General features: G+C 41.3%; 1 long non-coding RNA gene and 1 pseudogene across 2 annotated transcripts; one reads left to right on the plus strand and one right to left on the minus strand.

Annotated features, from left to right (window-relative positions):
• Nucleotides 1-3,200: 3,200 nt before the first annotated feature.
• On the minus strand, nt 3,201-4,307 carry LOC311428518 (E3 ubiquitin-protein ligase RNF114-like; annotated as a pseudogene). Its single transcript has 2 exons — nt 3,678-4,307; nt 3,201-3,463 (listed from the first exon to the last, which is right to left on the minus strand). The product of its transcript is annotated as an E3 ubiquitin-protein ligase RNF114-like (transcript).
• Nucleotides 4,308-14,685: 10,378 nt separating this feature from the next.
• Nucleotides 14,686-17,366, plus strand: LOC311428520. The gene is made up of 2 exons (XR_014687756.1): nt 14,686-15,969; nt 16,078-17,366. It is a non-coding gene; the product is annotated as an uncharacterized lncRNA (long non-coding RNA).
• Nucleotides 17,367-20,133: the final 2,767 nt, after the last annotated feature.

The following is a 20,133-nucleotide window of genomic DNA, read 5'->3' on the forward strand; positions in this document are numbered from 1 at the left end:
CTCAGCTCTGCCAACGGCGCGCACCTCACCCCCGCCAGGGTCCCTTTTTATATTTTGGTAATTCCGGGATTACGCAGCACATCTGGTATATTCTGCGACTGCACGCACTGTTGGTAGGGGGTCGTCTCTGTCCCTCTGGTGGTTGTGAAGATGAAGGCCATAGTCTTCCTCGGCGTTGTGGTTCAACTTGTTTTTTGTTTTTTTTGGTCATGTTGGGCCAGCGTGAGACAGGAAGGCAGGATGTTGATACACTAGTTTAGCAACTTACCAGGAGGTGGTTACATGAGCTTTGCAACAGTGTCTTTGAACAAAAGAGGCAGCTGAGATGCAGAAGGAGAGAAGGGGAGGGGCCTTCTCTTTTTTGTTACATTAAGCAAAAGAATTTTCATAGTGTCTAGCCAAGTATTATACAGCTCCTTACTTCAGCAGGGAGCTTTCGCAACTCCCGCTCCTCAAACGGAACTCCTTGTTTTTGTAATACAAAAGACAATGAACAAACATTTATTGTGTATTACATAAGCTGTCAGCTTCTAAGAAGGCAGGAGAAGAAGGAGGGTTGTAGAGGGTGGCCAAAGGCAGGAGGGAGGAGAGGAAGGAGCTCTGGCCTCCCTCCAGCCCCGTGCTTGCTCCCTTGGCACAACCTCCCTGGGGGTGTCCGGGGGCTGGGCTGCCATGCTGGTCCTGACGCTGAGCAGGGTGCTCTTGCTGGCCCCCCCGCTCCCTAGCCCCAGCCCTGCTCCCCCTGACGGGGGCCCTCGCTCACCATTCAACAGCGGCCCATGGTGTTCAGTGGGAGCTGTGTTCTCCTGACGAGCCTCGGGCTCCACCCAGGCCAGCATGGGGCTACTGGGTGGTCGTCTCTCCCCCATCCTGCGGGCTGAGGGTAGAGAATTAAGTAAACAGGTACAACTTTGGGAATGAAAGGTTTGGTTATAGAACTAACTACTTGGTGGTATCATCCTGACCATATATATCCAGTACCAGATTTGCCCTCCATGGAACAAGGCAGTGTCTCCACATATCACTCTTTTGTTCAAGTTGTCATTTTTTTTTTCCCTATAAAGTTGGACTTTGCCATGGTAGCACTAATGTTGAATTTAAGTTCTCACCTCTGTATTTAGCAATTTGAAGAGAAACTCTCTGTCAAAGCGTCCTGGTCTTCGTAAAGCAGGATCTATAGAATCCAGTCTGTTGGTAGCTCCGATTACCACAATCTCCCCTCTGTTATCTATGCTGTCCATAAGCGTCAGAAGAGTTGAAACAATGGAACTAATAGAAAAATATAGGTTTTACTTACCGGTTCAGTAAATTTTGTTCCATTCCACATGACTTTCTTCCATGAGTAGTCATAATGGACAAGCTTTTTAAGGACAAGACTCATTTTAAGACATAAAAAATAGGTAAGTTAACACAGACCACTTGCTGATATCAGGCTTAGTAAATTGGTTTCAACTATCGTTTAGAATCACCTGTTTTGGCATTGAGTTACAAGTTTTCAGGATAAATTAACGTGTTCACAGTAAATTAAACAGGTCATCATCCTTTTTTTTTTTTTTTTTTTCATTTTCCAAAGATCAAGCAGATTTTATGTAGGTGCAAAACTGTAATACCTATGAATGTCAGAATTGCATGGAAGTGCACTTAGAACAGTTGCAGAAATCTAGACTCAGGCCAATCTTTATCACAAAACTTTGTCATAGCCAGAACCTAGAAATCCCTACCCAACCACTAGCACATTGTAATCTCTTCACAGACCAAGCATTAGGAATCACCAACCCCATAACACAGTACTTTTCCCACACTGATGTATTTTTTCCCTAAGACTAAGATTGCAGTCACCAAGCAGATACCTCAGTGAGAATCTATACCAGCCTTACCACATTAGGGAAAGCACACCAAAACCAAGTTAAATATATTAGAAGCCACAAACTTGCTGGACACAAAGTTTAATCAAGATGTTTTAGCTGGGGTGCGTTTCATTTCTTAGGGGTAAGGTTATGCTGCAGTCTGCAGAGTGTGAAGTTTATTGGTCAAATAAATTGATTAGTACTCAGTTCTGTGGTGATGCAGGTCCACTGCTCCAATCAGGCATGCCAAGTTCAATGAGACCAGACATCTCAGCACTACTACTCCAATTTCCAAGCTCTGTTCGGGTCTCTGAGACTGCTTGATCTCAGCATATTGACCGTGCAATTAGTGTTAAACTAAAAATGAAACTCTACAATGAAAGTGTATAACTGAGTATCAAGTATCCATTGTCTATGAATTCAAACTTGTTTATATTTTACATTTTCTTTGAAAGCTAAACCTCCATCCTGTATGTATATGGAAAACAATCTAAGTACAGCTTCAGCTACCTTAGCGACGTTTAAGTAAAAACAGGAATTCAAAATACTTGTTAGAATCTGCAATGCAGAAGGCAGTGCTGTGCAAGTGCTACGGGTTATAAGTTTTGCTACCAGCTTGCCTCGAGGGATGGAACAACTAGGAATATATATATGAAATTTTTAGTTGACATAAGATACGGATATTGAAAAAGCTTCTGAATTCCCCTACAAGCATAAGGCTTAAGATTCCTAGAAAACCGATTTTTTAAACACCAATTTAATAAGGCCAACAAATGATTAATATTTGCTATAACAGTTGAAAGTTATGCATTTTAGCTAACACCAAAGTTCTGTTTTCCAGGCAGGCTAGAAATTATGGTCAAAGTATGGAACAAAATCGTAATCAGGTATAGAACTAAAGTGTTTTGAACTAGTTTCTTACTCAGCTTCAAACATTTTTGCTAAGGAATGTTGCAGTTTGAAGACATACTGGAGACATGTTTTCCATATAATTGAGAGGCTGCCTGTGAGAATTCACACACTGGTAAACATCATGAAATCACAGGCATCATAGGCCAGCTGAAACAGGAACTAATCTGGTGAGTTAGCACCTAGGGGTCTCACTAAAGGAAAAGAGCCACAAAGACACCTCTCATACTATCATTTACGAAATGTAAACAAGATCAGGGGAAGAAGAGGTTTACCAGCTAGTTCATGCCAGTCAATTTGGAGTATTTCTGGCTTTAGTCAAACTAGCACAACTGGCAGAAAGCAATCAGAAAACAGGCAGATGTGAAGGAAAACAGAACTGTCTCCTCCACACTGACCTATAAATAAGCTTTGTGTGAAACAAAAAAGAAAATTAGCCTTACGTGGTTGAACAACATAGTCATATTAATAAAAAACAAGAATGATACCAAAAGATCAAATGGGGATTCAAAACTAAGATTAAAGTCTTCCATATTTCTGAATGCCTGAGTTCATCTTGGCATGGACAGGGAGAAGTGCAAGAATGCTGGCCATTTCCCTCTCATGGAAGCTTGGTTTGACAATTAGTCTTCTTTTTTATTTTATTTATCCCGCAAAGAACGCATCAAAACCTGTGCCATCATATCATCTTCATCAGCATCATAATCCTATGAACGAAGGGTACAGAAATTCTTTTACTGCCAGGGCCATATTGGTTAACACAACACAAAACCAGCTGTCTCCTCCTCTGACTTAACAGTAATTCAACTTCTCGCATTATACCATCTGCAAGGACTACATTTTACAGTAGTGGCTACATAAAAAAAGCTGGGTTTTAAGAGTCATCAGGCTCACGTATTCCAAGGATGAAGAAACACGTACCACAAAAGTATCGTATGAAAACCGGTGTCGTCTCTGAAGGTGTTCCATGAAGTTAGCACTCCTGTAATTTGGATCTCCCCACGGCATCGAGGCACAAATTGGGCAAACCACTTGTTTTGCATCCATGCTGTGCAATGTTTTTCAGTGCTCAACTAGTCCTTCTTGATCAAAGCTTTTCTTGCTGCAATATGGACAAGGAAAGGTGAAGCGATTGGGGAAGTTCCTGGTGTTGTGGAGTGGTTCTTTAGTCACAGCTTTCACACCTTCCATGATATAGTTCTGGTACTTTGAACAAGAAGCTGCGTGGCTGCGCATCTTTGAGAGAAACATCTTTTTGTTGCAGCCGTTACAAGTGGTTTCTGTCGCTTCGAACTGCTTTTCCAAGTCCAGAGCCCTGCTGCCAGGCGCCAGGGTGCTGCGGCAGACACCACAGACTGGCTTTTTGAGCTTGAGGCACTCCTGCAGGCATGGTGTGCAAAACACGTGTCCGCAGGGGACGCACATGGGGCTGTCGAACACCTCGAGGCACACGGGGCAGGTGAAGCGCGCCAGCGGGTCGGGCCGCTCGAGGCCGCGGGTGGAGGGTGCGCAGGATGCCGAGGATCCGCCACCGCCCCCTGCCACCGCCATCTCGCCGGCGGCCGCCGCACAGCCACGCCCCTGGCGCACGCTTCGTTGGGTTAGAAACTGGCTGGATAGCCGGGCCCAAAGAGTCGTGGTAAATGGAGTCAAGTCCAGTTGGAGGCCAGTCACTAGTGGCGTCCCCCAGGGCTCAGTGCTGGGGCCGGTCCTCTTTAATATCTTCATCGATGATCTGGATGAGGGCATTGAGTGCACCCTCAGTAAGTTTGCAGATGACACCAAGTTAGGTGCGTGTGTCGATCTGCTCGAGGGTAGGAAAGCTCTGCAGGAGGATCTGGATAGGCTGCACCGATGGGCTGAGGCCAACTGCATGAAGTTCAACAAGGCCAAGTGCCGGGTCCTGCACCTGGGGCGCAATAACCCCAAGCAGAGCTACAGGCTGGGAGATGAGTGGTTGGAGAGCTGCCTGGCAGAGAAGGACCTGGGAGTGATGGTGGATAGTCGGCTGAATATGAGCCAGCGGTGTGCTCAGGTGGCCAAGAAGGCCAACAGCATCCTGGCTTGTATCAGAAACAGTGTGACCAGCAGGGCTAGGGAGGTGATCGTCCCCCTGGACTCGGCTCTGGTGACACCGCACCTCGAGTACTGTGTTCAGTTTTGGGCTCCTCGCTACAAGAAGGACATCGAGGGACTTGAGCGGGTCCAGAGAAGGGCGACGAAGCTGGTGAAGGGCCTGGAGAACAAGTCCTACGAGGAGTGGCTGAAGGAGCTGGGCTTGTTCAGCCTGGAGAAGAGGAGGCTCAGGGGCGACCTTATTGCTCTCTACAGATACCTTAAAGGAGGCTGTAGCGAGGTGGGGGTTGGCCTGTTCTCCCACGTGACTGGTGACAGGACGAGGGGGAATGGGCTTAAGTTGCGCCAGGGGAGTTTTAGGTTAGATGTTAGGAAGAGCTTCTTTACTGAAAGGGTTGTTAGACACTGGAACAGGCTGCCCAGGGAGGTGGTGGAGTCACCATCCCTGGAAGTCTTTAAAAGACGTTTAGATGTAGAGCTTAGGGATATGGTTTAGTGGGGACTGTTAGCGTTAGGTCAGAGGTTGGACTCGATGATCTTGAGGTCTCTTCCAACCTAGAAATTCTGTGATTCTGTGATTCTGTGAATGTGGTCTTGTTTACTGGAGTGCACAGGAGAGAGACCATCTATCTCGTCAAAGAAAATAGTTGAAGGTCGCATCTGATAGGCCTAGCACAAAAACACAGAGTAAAACAGCATTATTTAAAGGAAAAATGCACAAAAACATCATGGTTGGAATGTCATCTAAACTAGATCTTTCATTTTAGCCTCTGGGACCTCTACTGATAGAGCTACTGGAGTATCTGGCATGACTAACAGAAGACAGTCTGTGTCAACCCACTGTATCCGGCTGACAGGAAGCAAATCGTTCCAGTAGTTCTTACAGCTGACATTCACAGCAGAAACACTGGCATTTCCATTTCAGTGGGAAAAAAAAAACTAACAAAATACAAAAAAAAGAGCAAGTTCTACTTAAAAACGTTGACCACAAAAAATAATGGTTTCAACTCTGACAGAATACACTGTGCATTTCAACCTTACCTGTTCAAATAACACACGAAGTTGGCATTCTGATTCCCCCATGTATTTTCTCATGCAGTCCCAAGCATTTCTCATAAAAAATGATATTTTCCTGTCACTTTGACTATATTCACTGGCAAGTGCACGAGCAACTAGTGTTTTCCCTGTTCCTGGGGGGCCATAAAATAGACAGCCTCTGCAATAAAAAAGATCCAGATAGGAAAAAAAACATCATGATGAGTACCTCCTACAACCATCGTCTCTAGAACAAACTCATCTTTTCTAACCAAAACACGTCATATACAAGACAGCAGTAATAGCTGAAGTGTGGGTAGAGGCAGAACAGATAGAAGTTCTGCGTTTTTACAACGTTTCACAAGAAAATTCATTTTTTTCACCCAAAGAAATGAATAAGGGGGTAACTCAAACGTATAAAACCTTCAAAAGAGAGCATACTGTCCCAGAAGGACACTTCCAAAACTGCTGACAAACAGGGTGATTACAGCAAACCGGAGCCAAACGGGCAAACTTCAGCACAGAATCTGAGAATGGGCTGAATGGTGAATCACCAGTTCATTCTGCAGCAATAAACTGCATATTCTTGCTTTCACAATATGCAGAATCTGTTAGTAAAGCATTTAATGCTCCTTTCAAAAGCATTAAGTTACTGGGTTTGGTCTCTCAGACCATCTATTGCTGATGGCAAGTGAGGAAGCCTAAAGCCGGAAGGAAAAGCGATGCCTTAGCACTCAGAGGAAAAAAAAAAAAAAAGAAAGCAAAAGTAGGCAGGAAAAACAACTGGGCTTCCAGGCAACATATTACAATTGGCTTCCACTAGATAATCCCTTCTTGCTTACAAACTAATCAAGCTGACTTGTACATAAAACTGAGAACAAAACCACTCCAACCCAACTAACCCAACTTTTTAAAAACACCAGATGGTAAAACTTAAAATTTTAAGACATTGCTTATATTTTTAACCTACAAATATTCTTGATTCTATCCGTTTTTAAGAAACCACTTTTTGCTACTACTAAAACAAATGTTCACCGCTGCCAAAAATGTTGAAGCATGGAAGCATATTGATACCTTAATTGAACTTTCTCCTGAAAACAGCTGACTTAAGATTTATCACTGTAATGAGTTACCTTGGGGGCTGAATATTGAACCGCTGAAAAACTTCTGGATACAGGAAGGGAAAAATCACCATCTCTTTCAAAGCTGCGATGTGTTCGGAAAGACCACCCACGTTCTCAAATCCAATCTAAAGAGAAATTCAACACAACAGAGTTTGTATGTTAAAGAAAGCAGCAATCTAGATCAAGGTTTCATCAGAAATTATCTCAGCACAATGGAAACATTCTGGGCAATTTTTGAAGTTGCTTTAGAGAAAACCATCAACAAAGGTAGTTGTAGATGGCACACTGAGATCTTTCATAATCACTGGAAACACTCGCTGACATGATGATTAGTTTACGACTTACCACACTATTTGCATTGCATCTCCCTGACTTCTTCCAACTTTCTTTTGATCCCTCTGAACTCTCTTTAGGTCCCGTTTCTGACGTTTCACTCGAAAAGTCCTGATTTGAATTAAGGAGAAGTTATAGGGCTTCTTTTTCTTTAAGATGCAGCTCGAAGATTTGTTTTTCGTAATAATGCCAAGCAAATGTAGAAGACATTAATTAATATATAGAAGACCTAATTAATTGACATAAACTTACACAGTTACATTCAGATAAACTTAAACATGGCTAAATATTCATTGGAAGGAGGTTCATCCCTCCCCTATTCTCTAACGACAGCAACCTTCTTGGTTGCTCTCGCCATCCTCACTGCTCTCACCACCATCCTCCGTATCACACGTGCTAAGCAAGGGAGATGAGCAAGAGGGTGTAGAATCACTGATGTCATCTGCACGTCTCTGTCTGCAAGCAAGCATATAGACCAGAAAGTTAAAAAGAAAATAGAGCAGATACTAAGTAACACCAAAAATTAAGGGAATTCTATCTCAAAATTTACTCTGAGATCTATTTTCCAGTCCATTGTACTCCTTAGGAATCTGATTTCAAAGGCCATGACATGATTTTCCTCGTGACAACTGTCTGCTTTCAAGAATGCTCAACAAAATATCTGGCAATCAACAGCATTCTCTACGCACTAACTGCTTACAGAATCCAAAAAGCCTTTATCATTACTAAGGCAATTTATCATTTCATTTAGATCTTTTATTGTTTAAGGTTAACTTCATATAGAAACATTAGTTGATTCCAAACAGAAACTAGAGTCAGTATTTGAGTGATAACTTTTTCTTTTTTTTTTTTTTTTAAATCTAACAAAACTTCCATAAAGCCTCTCCCTCTAAATTGAATAAAATTATTTTCGGTTTTAAGAAAATCATTTGTATCCTTCAAGATTAAATAGTCTGACTAAGATTTTTAAGGGGGGATTCTGGCTTCAGTTCCAGAACCAAAGAATTTCAGTTACAGAAACTCAGACACTACCTCCATAATCATCTTATCAGTGACCCACAAATATTGGATTTAAAAAAGAAACCAACTTAAAAGTATCCACCTCCTCCCCTCCAAATAGTTCTTTCCTCTCTACCTTAAGACTACCAAAGTACCGATCATAAACTTACTCTGTAATTACCACTAAACTGAAAACCCTTTGAAGCATTATGCAGTAAGGAGACTGACAGCTCTACGGATAAGTAAGAGCTATCACTAGCCATACACCAACCTGGCACGTCTTCTATATTTTTGTGACCCAGCATTTTCAAGTGACTCTTTCTGTCTGACAGAATGGGGCTGGCCCGAGTTAGTCCTCTCTCGATCTCTTTGTCTTACTGAAAGGAAAGAATTTAGAATAATGATACAGATACATTTAAGAGAGGAGGATATCAAAAGATAAAGAAAATGCCACGTGTTTCACTCATCCCTAATTCCAGAAGAATTTTTAACTGTTTTTGCTTTTCATCAGTGCATGGCACAAGTGGAAAACTACACCCTGTTTAAAGGTGAACTGAAAATCACAAGAGCAAGACTGTTAAGTGTGATTAATTACTGTTATATCAAGGATACATAGCACTAAGCATGCCAAACAGCAAAGAAATACAATGTGCACAGGACACACGTGTCTGATAAAAACAGTGAAGTTCATGTGCAGAATGAAGGTACAGAACTGAAACAGAACTGTGTGTGCAAACACATGTATTTACATTCAAAAATTTTATCTCACTTATGTGCAAGAAATAAGGTTTTAAGAGAAACTGTGCGTTCAACCTACTTTCCATAGGAGCTTGGTAGCAGTCAACAGGTTTACTCTGTCGAAGGTTGTAACGCCTTGGAACATCTTCACCATCATTTTCTTTGTTCTCACTTCCTTTTGATGTTTGTAGTGTACCACAAAATGACACCGAATCGTTAAGTACTTTTGCAAATTATATGAAATCCAAAATGCATTACACAGATGCCTGTAAGTTTTATTACTATCGTTATTTTAATGACACGGTGGATCCTGCAAAACCTTAAGATGAATTTATGCAAGTCACGTTTCAGAAATCACAAATCCTAGCAGATGAGCATGCATCTAGACATTGTTCTGTCCTCTCTGAAACTGCTGATGGACTTGTCGTCAGCCTCAGTGTTTAACAACAGGCAAAATTCTGTCATATTGCTTAGCTAAGATGCAGATCTTCTGAAAACAGCTATTTCAGAAAGTCACTTCTTAGTTTGAGAAAGTATTTAATGGAAAGGGTTTTAATAATCTGTAGTGCTAAGACTAAGCGTAGTAATCTAAGTCCAAGTCTAGCTCTGCCACAAATTCTGGGAGCAATAATGGGCCAGACACAGGCTTGAAGCTCACCAATGAGAAAACAATGCCAAATGCACATAAGCTTAGGCCATTAGCTTCTGTCAAGTAACCTGAAGTTGTTTCATGAAAGATGGTAAAAAACACAAGAACCAGAGTGCAATTATCTACTGGGTTCTGGAGAATATCCTCTCACGTTAACAGCAGGACACCGAGGAAGGAACATACATACTCCGTTCACCTACCTGTTTGCCAAAAGGACTTATCTTTTTTTCTTGGAAAGCACTGCCCTCTTTGGTTTTTATTTTTTAACCCCAAAGGTTGCATTGCTTTCTGAATGCAAGGTAGGTGCCGTGGGGTATACAGACAGCACACAGAAAACTGAGCGATCAGTAAATGAGTTTGTGATCACTACCATCTCCAGTCCTTGGTGTTCCAACACTTCTATCACAAAAGCATGAATTTCTCTGCTTTAGTGCTCCTCTAACCCTTTCCTTTTTCCAATAACTTCCTTTATAACAACACTGACACTTTCCTCACTCTTTTCTGGCGTATTTTTCATTATAAAAGTATATTCTAGCTCTTTCCTGATTTAAAATTGTAGTTTGCATTTTGATCATCAATTAATTTCCCATTCAACATGCTATTTAAAATTCCTCTCTGCAAGTCTCTACTGCACAGCTCCCTGAAACCCACACACTTTAACCAAGCTTCTCCCTCTAGACTGGCCCCCTCCTTGTATTCAAGCTCCTCTTATTAAGACTTTGAGCTAATATTTTCCTAACTAAACCTCCAAAGGAGTCAACTCTGCTTCTCCCTTACTAGTCCATGGCCCAGCCATTCTTCCTCTGAAGAACTTCCCTCGGGTTCCCACCTGCCACTGTGCATCTCTCTGCTCCTCTGGGCCTCTGAAGGGAGGAGCAAAGTATTTTCTGGGGCTCAGCCTCCTGTCACTGTCTCTCTGAGCTCCTTTGCAGGTGTGCAGCTGAGCTCTATCACATAATCTAACTCGTCAGCTCGTCTACTGCAACACCCTTTTCGGTCCTTAAGTACAGTCTTGCCCTGTTCTGATCTGTTTAGAAAGCTCCTACAAGGATGATCTAATTTACTGCCTTAATCACAACTAACGTTCTTCTCAAAAACTGTAAGTTTTCCCATCACTTCCAAGTTAATATGGGCTTTCGTGGCTTAACCTCATTCCACAAGTCACTGAGTACCCAGATGACAGCTCCTAATTACAGGCCCTGACAGCAGCTTACGGTGACTGCCTCCTAAACACAGAAATGCACAACGCTATCTTCCCTCCTGCTGAGCTTCACGCTTGGGAGGAGCTTTTCATACACATCTGGCAGCCTATCTATCTTGCTTCCTGAAAATTCTTGCTGTGCTGCTCAAAACCATGAAAACTGTCACGATTCTGCTGTAGCGGTATCGCCGTTTCGCATGCTGAGTAATGCTGTCCATTTCTTTCCATTCCCACCTGTCTACAACCATCTGTTGCCTTTTATCTTGTAAGCAGTTTGGAAAAGCGCTGTATTTTTTTTTTCACCTGTTCTGAGCTCACTACAGTACAGCCCTAGAGCTCATACTAAGGCTTGTGAAGTCAATAGCAACACAGAATTGTTACAGAAGACAAATACCCAGTAGATTAGCTTGTTTCAATTGTTTAAGACAAGGCTTTTGGTTAGAACAGAGTAAAGAAAACTTAAAACCAGAACTCACCAATCTCATCTGGACTGCCAGGTCCAGTTCTTTCAAAGTCCGACTTCACACAGGTCAAGATATCAAGGTTCTCCTAATTCCAAGCAGCAAGAAAGATCGGTCACAAACGTGCAGAAAAACAGACGTGCATACATGTACATCCACTGACAGACACGTCTGTCTGTTGATGCTTACACAGTAACATTATCGAGGCACCCCGTATACACACAAAAAATAAATTATTGCACAAGAGGAGAGAATGGGAATATGATTGCGTGCACCCACAATCAGTAACAAGAATTTCTGCTCTAAACCAGCGCTCAGTACATGCAGTGGTTAAATACTTGCCCAGATACAAAACTGAGTGCATTAGTTAATCATAGGTTAATAACCTACAGTGTGACAGAACCAAGGAAAAAGAACTACCTTTCTAGCAGACATACCAAAAGAAATCATACAGGCGTGTGAGAGATGCTAATAAAAAGTACTGTGGACAATTCTGGATTCATTTCACAGCCCTGGGCAACCAGCTCTAGGTGTCCCTGCTTGAGCAGGGGAGGGTTGGACCAGGTGACCTCCAGAGGCCCCTTCTAACCTCAACCATTCTGTGATTTGAGAGAAAAAGAAGGCAATTCAGAGCTAAACAAAAAGCTATGAAAGTAGGTTATCGGGAAGTTTTAAAACGATGTGCCTATCATTCATAAGAAACAGTAATTTAATAAAATAGTTTAATTTAATAGAGCAAAACTAAGACAGAGGAGTATGATTGCTGCATACAGCTTTAACAGGGGTTCCTCTAGAGACAGGGGTTTATTTAAGCTCTCAGGCAAGGCCAGCACACGAACAAATATACATAAAGTAGCCATCAGTTCATTCAGCTGGAAATTTAAAAGGCTTCAAGTTCCTGAAAACTCTGGGAGCAGTTTGCAACCAAGGAAGAATTCTAAAATGCAAGTTAGGTCAATTAAAGAAAACAGCTCCATTTGCCTGTAACAGATGATTAAAGCTACATGATACTGGAGATTCTTTGTGAGCTCTCGGGAAAAAAGACATTAACAGGAATCAAAATTCGAGCGAGTGACCAACACAGGAAGCCATGCACTGCCTTTTGTTAAGCTTTCCAAGTAAGTGCGTTCCTGAGCATGACGAGAAATATGATCTAGGAGTTACGGATAAAAAGCTAAACAGCTTAAACTGCCAAGCTGATGGAAAGCACCAGTCTTTTTGCATATTCAGTCCCCCAGGCAGAGCTTTTAGTAACATTTGGAGTAAAAACCCAAGTCCGAAACAGCTGTTTGTAAACAGTGTCTATTCAAAATGCAGAAGGCAATTCAGAAACTGGAGTGGAAGACATGCATTTCAGCATCTCCCCGTTATCCCACATCTTCTGCAGAAGATGCTTCCTCCACTCTTAAAAGATATCTGGAGCACAACCGTATCAGTAAGACATGAAGATATAACCAGAGAGCAAGACCAAATGGTAGTTTAGACCACACTATTCTTTGGAAGGAAGTTATTTCAGTTCAAATAAAAATTACAACTAAGTTACTTCCCTACGTGAAATACTCTACAAAAATGGCAAACTGACGGAGTATTTGCTCTGTCATTTGTACCTCAACATCTTCCCAACATCTTTGGCATCTACGCATCTGCTCCATTTCATCCATTTTTTGTAGCACAACTTCCGCAGTACTAAGATACAAAGTTGACATGTAAGAGCAAAGTTAGGCATGTATGAACAAAATAAAACAGCACGCATAATCAGTAAGAGATTTTAATGTAGTACGCACAAAGCAAAAGTCATTGACACTTAGCCAAGATTTTAGACATTACCAAAAAATTAGGTCAAATCTTTATTTTTGATAGAGATTTAAGAACAAGCTTTTGAGGATTTGCAAACATACGCTGTTTTCAGGTTTATTTTCCCCTCTTACTGAGCACATTTAAAATATATATATATTTAAATGCAGGAGGAAAATAAGAATTCTGACATCCTACTAAGATGTTATAAAAAAATTATGTCAACTTTTAATCCTTCTTAAGTTGCTCTGCACAGTAGCATTAAGTCATTTTTTGTTAACCGAGGAAAGGCTGTTTGTTCTTCTCTACATGGGAATCTAAGTTTCGTGTTGTAGAAAATGATGAAATGCAAGGAAAGCAAATTCTGAAGCAGAAAACAATTTTGGCTTCAGAAACAGAAATAAACCATGGACAGAAATGCAGAATCGCTAGGACTACTTTGCTTTGACTGTATCAAACCATCCTCAGTTTCTTAATCAAGCATTACATTCACTTTTGTGAGTATGGAACAAAAAGTTCATTAAAAATGAAGGCACTTCTGATGCTAAGAAAACTGCCAAATGCGGAAAACTCAACAAATTGAACTCTCAATGCCAGGAGCAGCCATACCTCTTTGCTGTCAAAATACAGAGCAAGTCGAGGCCAACATCATGCCATAGTGCAAAGGCTTGCTAAGAAAGATCATTTTAAGAGGTCTGCAAGAAAAGATGACTTACTTTGTTATAAGTTTGTCAAATAGAATGGACGAGTTAGTAGTAGAGTACCGACTGCGTCCGACTCTACAGCTGCGGCGCAGCTCCAAGTCCCTGTTTTCTCCGTGGACTCGTCTCACAGTTTTTGCACCAGCTCTACTCCTCAATGTTCTGGTGACTGAAACGCAGAAACAAAGTATTTTGAAACAGTGAAGATGGGATTCTCCTTATTTCACCGTTGCTCTTGTAAAATGGAAACAGACAAACAAAAAAGGCACCCTGAAGTGGATTGATTTTTCTTTACATTTCAGATCAGAAGTTGTTGTCACAACCACTGCATTCCACTTACTTATCGCTCTGCACGTTTAAACCGTCTACTTAAAACTGTGACCTGTAGAGAAATTCTTAAAGAGACTGAAAGCTAGCCAGACAAAAAAAAAAGGTGCAACTTTTGTTCCATGCAGGAGGGAAATCTACTCCAGTTATTTCTGTCTTGGAAAAGTGAGAACAATCAACACCTTTCTCTAAGGTGTTTTCACTCCATTCATGTCAAACTGTATCTAACAGTGCTCAAAACAAACACTATTACATTGCAAGCCTCTTCCTAAGAGGTGTATGTTTGATTACTCTGTTTATGCATGCAGCACTTTCATTTCCTGCATTATGATCTAACAGCTCAAGGAGGTAAGAATCGTTTCAAGAGAAACACCCAAACACCACATAACTCAAACTCGTGCTTTTTAGAAAAAAGCCTGCCCATTGTTTACTATACAGCACCCTTTGGCACAGGTTTGTTGCTTGCACTCTCATTAAAAGAGCCAAGAGGACAAGGGGAAGGGAAGAGCTACACCACTGTGCTGGTAGGATCACAGCTAAGGTTTACTTTTGTGGTTGCCAACTATAAAACTAAGTTTGAACTTACCAAGTATCAATTTACTTTGCACAATTAGAACAGTTTGCTTTGTGCCTACGAAGCTGCAATTCACACTGCTCCCTCCCCAAGGAATTCATAAAATCTCCTGTTTGCACCTACCTCTCTTCACAGAAAAGTCACTGAGGAGTGAATTCAGATGACTACAGAAGGCTTTGGGGCCAAATGAAAGCCATGGAGTGACCAAGTGCCATCCTCTTCAGTAACCAGCGTAAATAGGTATCCCGGGGACTTACAGCCACTTACCTGTGTTTTTCTCAACTGCCTACATTAAGAAAGAGGACAGGGGAGAGAAGGGAGGAAAGACTTGTTGTATTAGACCCATCAAGGATGGGAAATTTCACCATGTTTACAAGCCAGTGCTCCATGGTATACAAAGAGAAGCCTGTAGGCCTCACGCAGGATCCACATCCCAAGTCTGTTGCGTACCATATACACGCGGTTCTGTATGTACCCACATTTCCTAGCTTGCTCATGTTGAATTCTCAAAATTATGAGCAATAGCACCCAAGTGGAAAAGATACATGTCCTGGTTTCAGTTAGGACAGAGTTAGTTCTCCTCCTAGTGGCGGGTAGGTTGCTATGTTTTGGCTTAGGAAGTGTGAAAGGATGTTTAGAAGAGTGCTGATAGCACCCCGATGTTTCAGTTGCTGCAGAGCAGTACTTACAACAAGCCAAGGAACTTTCGGTGTCTCACTCTCCTACTAGCGATCAGAATCGGCGCACAGCAACAGCTGCGAGGGGACAGACTCAGGATGGCCGACCCCAACTGGCCAAAGAATTCTATGCCTTATGGCAACATGCTGCACCATGGATAGGGCGGGGCAGCCGGGCTGCTAGGGGTTACGCTGGGCACTGGTCAGCGGGTAGTGAGCAACTGCATTGCACATCACTTGTTTTGTACACATTACTATTAGCAGTACTATTATCATCATCATCATCATCATCATTATTTTCCTGTCTTAATAAACTGTCTTTATCTCAACTCGCAGGCTTCACTTTCCCGTTTCCCTCCCCCATCCCAGAGAGGGAGGTGGGAGGGTTGGAGAAGGGCTGTGTGGTTTAACCCGGCCGGCAGCTAAACACCACAACAACACCTCAAAGGGGTTTGGGAAAAAAAAACACGTTTTTTTTAGAAAAGCAGAAGACTTCCACTGAGAAGAGGGATTCTAGTTTTAAGGTACTGGTATGCCATCAGCATGCTCATAGGCCTCTGCTGATTTTAGCCAGAGGTTTATCAGGCCACAACTCACTGCACATGCTTTCTCTCTTGCTTTTCAATCTACAGATCGAACAGAGATTGAACATACAGAAATACAGTACCTTGAAAAGCGTCTTCTGTTGACATTTCCCCTCAGTATCGCCATACTTTCTTCAAAGCTGGAGACTGAACACCGCAGGATGCTTTTTCTCATTGATCTTAAACGGTGTCCGTTGAAACATTCAATACTGGTAGAAGAATAATCCTAGGGAAAGAAGGAAATAAGAATATATTTATGCAAACCACGTAGATTCAGATAAAGAAATTCTGCCTCACGCAAGTTTAATTAACCCTCCTGACTTGGTAGTGGGGCAACTAATGGCAGGCAGACACTTAAACGCTGCTGTGCTCAAGAAAAACCTGGGAAAAAAAAAAAAAAAAAAGCTTTCAAAACTAAAGCTTCCCTCTCCCCACCATTTTCTTGTGGATAACTTAAGCTTAATATCCTTGGCAAAAAGATATTGCAGCAAAACCTTTCACATAAACTTAGTGTTTCGTGAAAAACAACAACAACAAAAAAACTTTAAATTCAATTGGATTTTTTTTCATAAATTCAATTGGAATTTAAATTCAAAACTTTAAATTCAATTGAATTTAAATTAAAAAAACTAAACTAATTAATTTAAATTAAAAAAATTTAAATTCAATTGACTGTTCAGAGGAACAGTCAAGCTTGACATTATACATCCTAGAATTAAAATCTAGTTTGAGTTTTTCTCCCATCTCCAGACCTTGCGAAAGATGCTGATTAGGAGCTCTGTCAAAAAAAGTGTAAGGCTTGTTATATCAAAGCTTTGAACCCTTCTTACTGCCCTTGACCTTCTTCACATTGCTGCTCCTACAAGGGTGAGTACTATCATTTTTAGTACGGGAGGGAAGCTGTGATATCCTTGAGTGGGGGGTCGTTCTGTTTACAAAATGAAGTTCCAGTAAGAGTACATCAAATGAACCAACTTTCTTTGAACTTTAATTCATCACTATATTGAATGAATGACCTCTGGATTTCTCTCTCCCATTTGGAAGTCAATTTGAAAACAAAATACCTCTGGCATAAAGAGCCAGGCATCAGAGACACCTGTTGCGCCTCAAGAACAGAGAAGGTATGAATGACAAGAGCAGCTGAATAAAATGCAACTTGCCATTAGAAATGGGTGTACTGGCATCTACAGGTGCCGCTGGCATCTCCTCATTTTCATTACTCTCTTCCTCTGGTTTCTCGTCTTCAGTAGCAGGGTTCTGCCGTGGTGACTTGGAGTTGTCGCATGGAGCACACGCTGGAGAGGTGTGACCTTGCAATAAAGAATAGATACCAAAGATCTTTGCCGTGCATTTTCAGTTACAAATGCAGAGACAAGTCTTCAAATCCTTAGCGTTAAAGCATGTACCTCTTTTCTCACGAGATTCTTTAATTTGTTCACAAAGTCGTCCAAACTCTGTATCCATTTCGTTCCTCACCATTGAATATGCAGTGTCTTGCAAAACATAGGCGCTGTGACGATCTGAAATTTTACAGACTTTATCTGAATGTTGTCTACCAACCAATGAAACTGTTTTGATCACAGAAAAAATTGCTTTCTTCATAGGTCGGTTCCAAAAGGTTATCTCAGTGAATATTTTCAGCATAACAACATCGAAGTTAATTAAAACAAAAGCACTAGTTCCTTGGGAACACTTGTATCACAATTCCATACCCAAGTAGCAAAATGATAAAATATTTACAATGTGGTATGAGATGTTCTCTGTGGATGTCCAAAATCATCTAATCCATCCGAAGTCTATTGTCCACACACAGCATTTATCCATCTATACATCTGACAGATATTTTAAACTAGGGCTAAAAAGCACATCCTCACCTGTAGATCTTTGATCCGGGTAGTACTCTGAGGCATTGTTACAGATTAGATCGATGTCCTTCAGATAGTCTCCTGCAGCGAGGTACTGGCGCGAGTCAATTTGAGTCAGAACTGTTGAAAGATCCATCGGCTCTTTAATCCTTGTGGCATAGTCAGGTACCTGCAGATCAAATACAAGCATTCAGAGGTTTTCTTAACCTTGCACACTGTCTACCAAAATTATTCTGAAAACTTTAAATAAACGACTTCCTAAAAACTCTCAACATTTGCGATGCATCAGAAGATGCTGAAATTAACCAGTTTGCTTCTCAAAAATGGAAGGGCTCTTTCAACTGGCATTAGAGCTGCTAGGAGAGGACAACAAGAAGTAGGGAGGTCAGAAGCACGTGCATGGTAGAGAAGAAACACTGAGGGTGGGAGATTTATTTCACTTTGCTGCAGAAAATCACAACAGTGAAAGCTGAGCAAGCCATCCGACATTTTCTTTGTTGTCGACATTGAGGAAAAGGTGCATGAATTGCACCTGTGAAGTACCTATTGCAGGCATCTACTTTAGAATGAGATAACTGGGCCGAGAGGTGCTGATTTCTTCCCTCAGACCAGAAGAGGAGCCTAATGACTAGTTCAGATGAGGACATATGTATTTGTCGAGATTTTTCACAGCTCAAGAACCTAGGAGGAAAGGGGAAGAAAAGCCAGTGGATGCCCACATGAAGAGGACTTTTGCTGATCCGCAGGTATATTCAAGTTACATCTGTCTTTGAAATACACGCCCCTAGTTTAGGCTTATCTAATAAATTAAGGAGAAAAAGGGATCTAAGCAGCCAATTGGAGGAAAAAGAAAACATACTGCACTTATGATTGATTCCTATTGAGGAGTTCCAGATGAAACAGAGAACAGGACCTCAAAACTTATTTTTACAAACTGCTGCTCCTATTCCTGTTCCCACAGGAACTGACAGTCCAAGAAAGGGCTTTAGACTTCATTCAAGTAGTCCTGTAAATACTGTTTGTAATTATAAGGAAAGATCTCTGTGCTTTTCAGTGCTGTGACATGCCTACATATCAAAGCCTTTTCATGAGCAAACTGTGTTGGCATTTGGACTGGCTTTTTAGAATGAAACCAGGGCTTTCAGCGAATAATCCCATAAGAGACATTTGAGAGTCAGCAAAATGACATATGACAAATTACTGACAGAAAATGACCACCAAAGCAAATCCCAAAGAGCTAGTAACTTTGATAGGAAAGTTTTAGATGTACTTCTTATATCCTCCTCACCTCTTTTCTTTACAGGAGGCTTAGCCACTTCATTTAGAATTAGGTCCTCAAAAAAAGCTGCTCTCTCTGCCCTACCAGACAATTCAATATTGCACACTTCTCCAAATTCCTTATTAAATAATTTTTGGATCTAAAGCAGAAGGAGGAAAGACATTTCAGATTTAAGGCCACAAAAACTCATATTCTATTCCAAAAAGACGAGTACCTTTTCAAATTAAGAATAACCTGAAGAACACAAACTGAAAAAAGTTATCTTCCTGGCCTTAAAAGGCTACATTTTCACAGGCTGGCACGGCAAATTCAAATATCGCCTTTAAGAATCACCTGTAGAATTAAAGCTCGCTGAAGGGATTGTACGCTACACTGATAAAGTAATGGCTTTCACCACATCCAACAGCGCCTCCTTTGTATTTACTTGCCTTGCTGCATCCTTTACTTAGAACCTTTATGGCTATAGAGGGAAGAGAAAGGCTTCAGCAGACAAGTGAGGGCTTTTTGCTGAGTTTTTATTTCTCTACCAAAAGGTGTCTGAAGTAGCTAGTACCTCTACGTCTTCCTCCATGTTCAAGTTCTAGTATTAAAAGGTAGGTAAGGAATTTCACTACTTATTTTAGAAGGAATTTACAACCTGTACAAAAACTTCTGTGGGAACTCAAGCACTTTCAAAGCAGTTGATAATTAACACCTCTAGGTTAGACCCGTTCTCTTCCCCCAATAACTGAGACAAAATAATCAGAATGAGAACAGTGTGGTCCTGTTTTGGGCACCTTCCCTTAATGTAAACTCTCAGAAGTCAATGAAGTCCTGCATGTACTTTTACTACAGTTTATTTAGGAATACAACTAGAATTCAATTCCAAAGTTACTTTAGCAGAAATTGGAACTCAGCTTTCCAGCTTGGAATGCTTTGGCCTATCTGAAGAAAGAAACTGATTTTTTATTTTTTTTAATC

Source organism: Aythya ferina (genome assembly GCF_964211825.1).
Source record: "Aythya ferina genome assembly, contig: HAP1_SCAFFOLD_88, whole genome shotgun sequence".
NCBI lineage: Eukaryota > Metazoa > Chordata > Aves > Anseriformes > Anatidae > Aythya > Aythya ferina.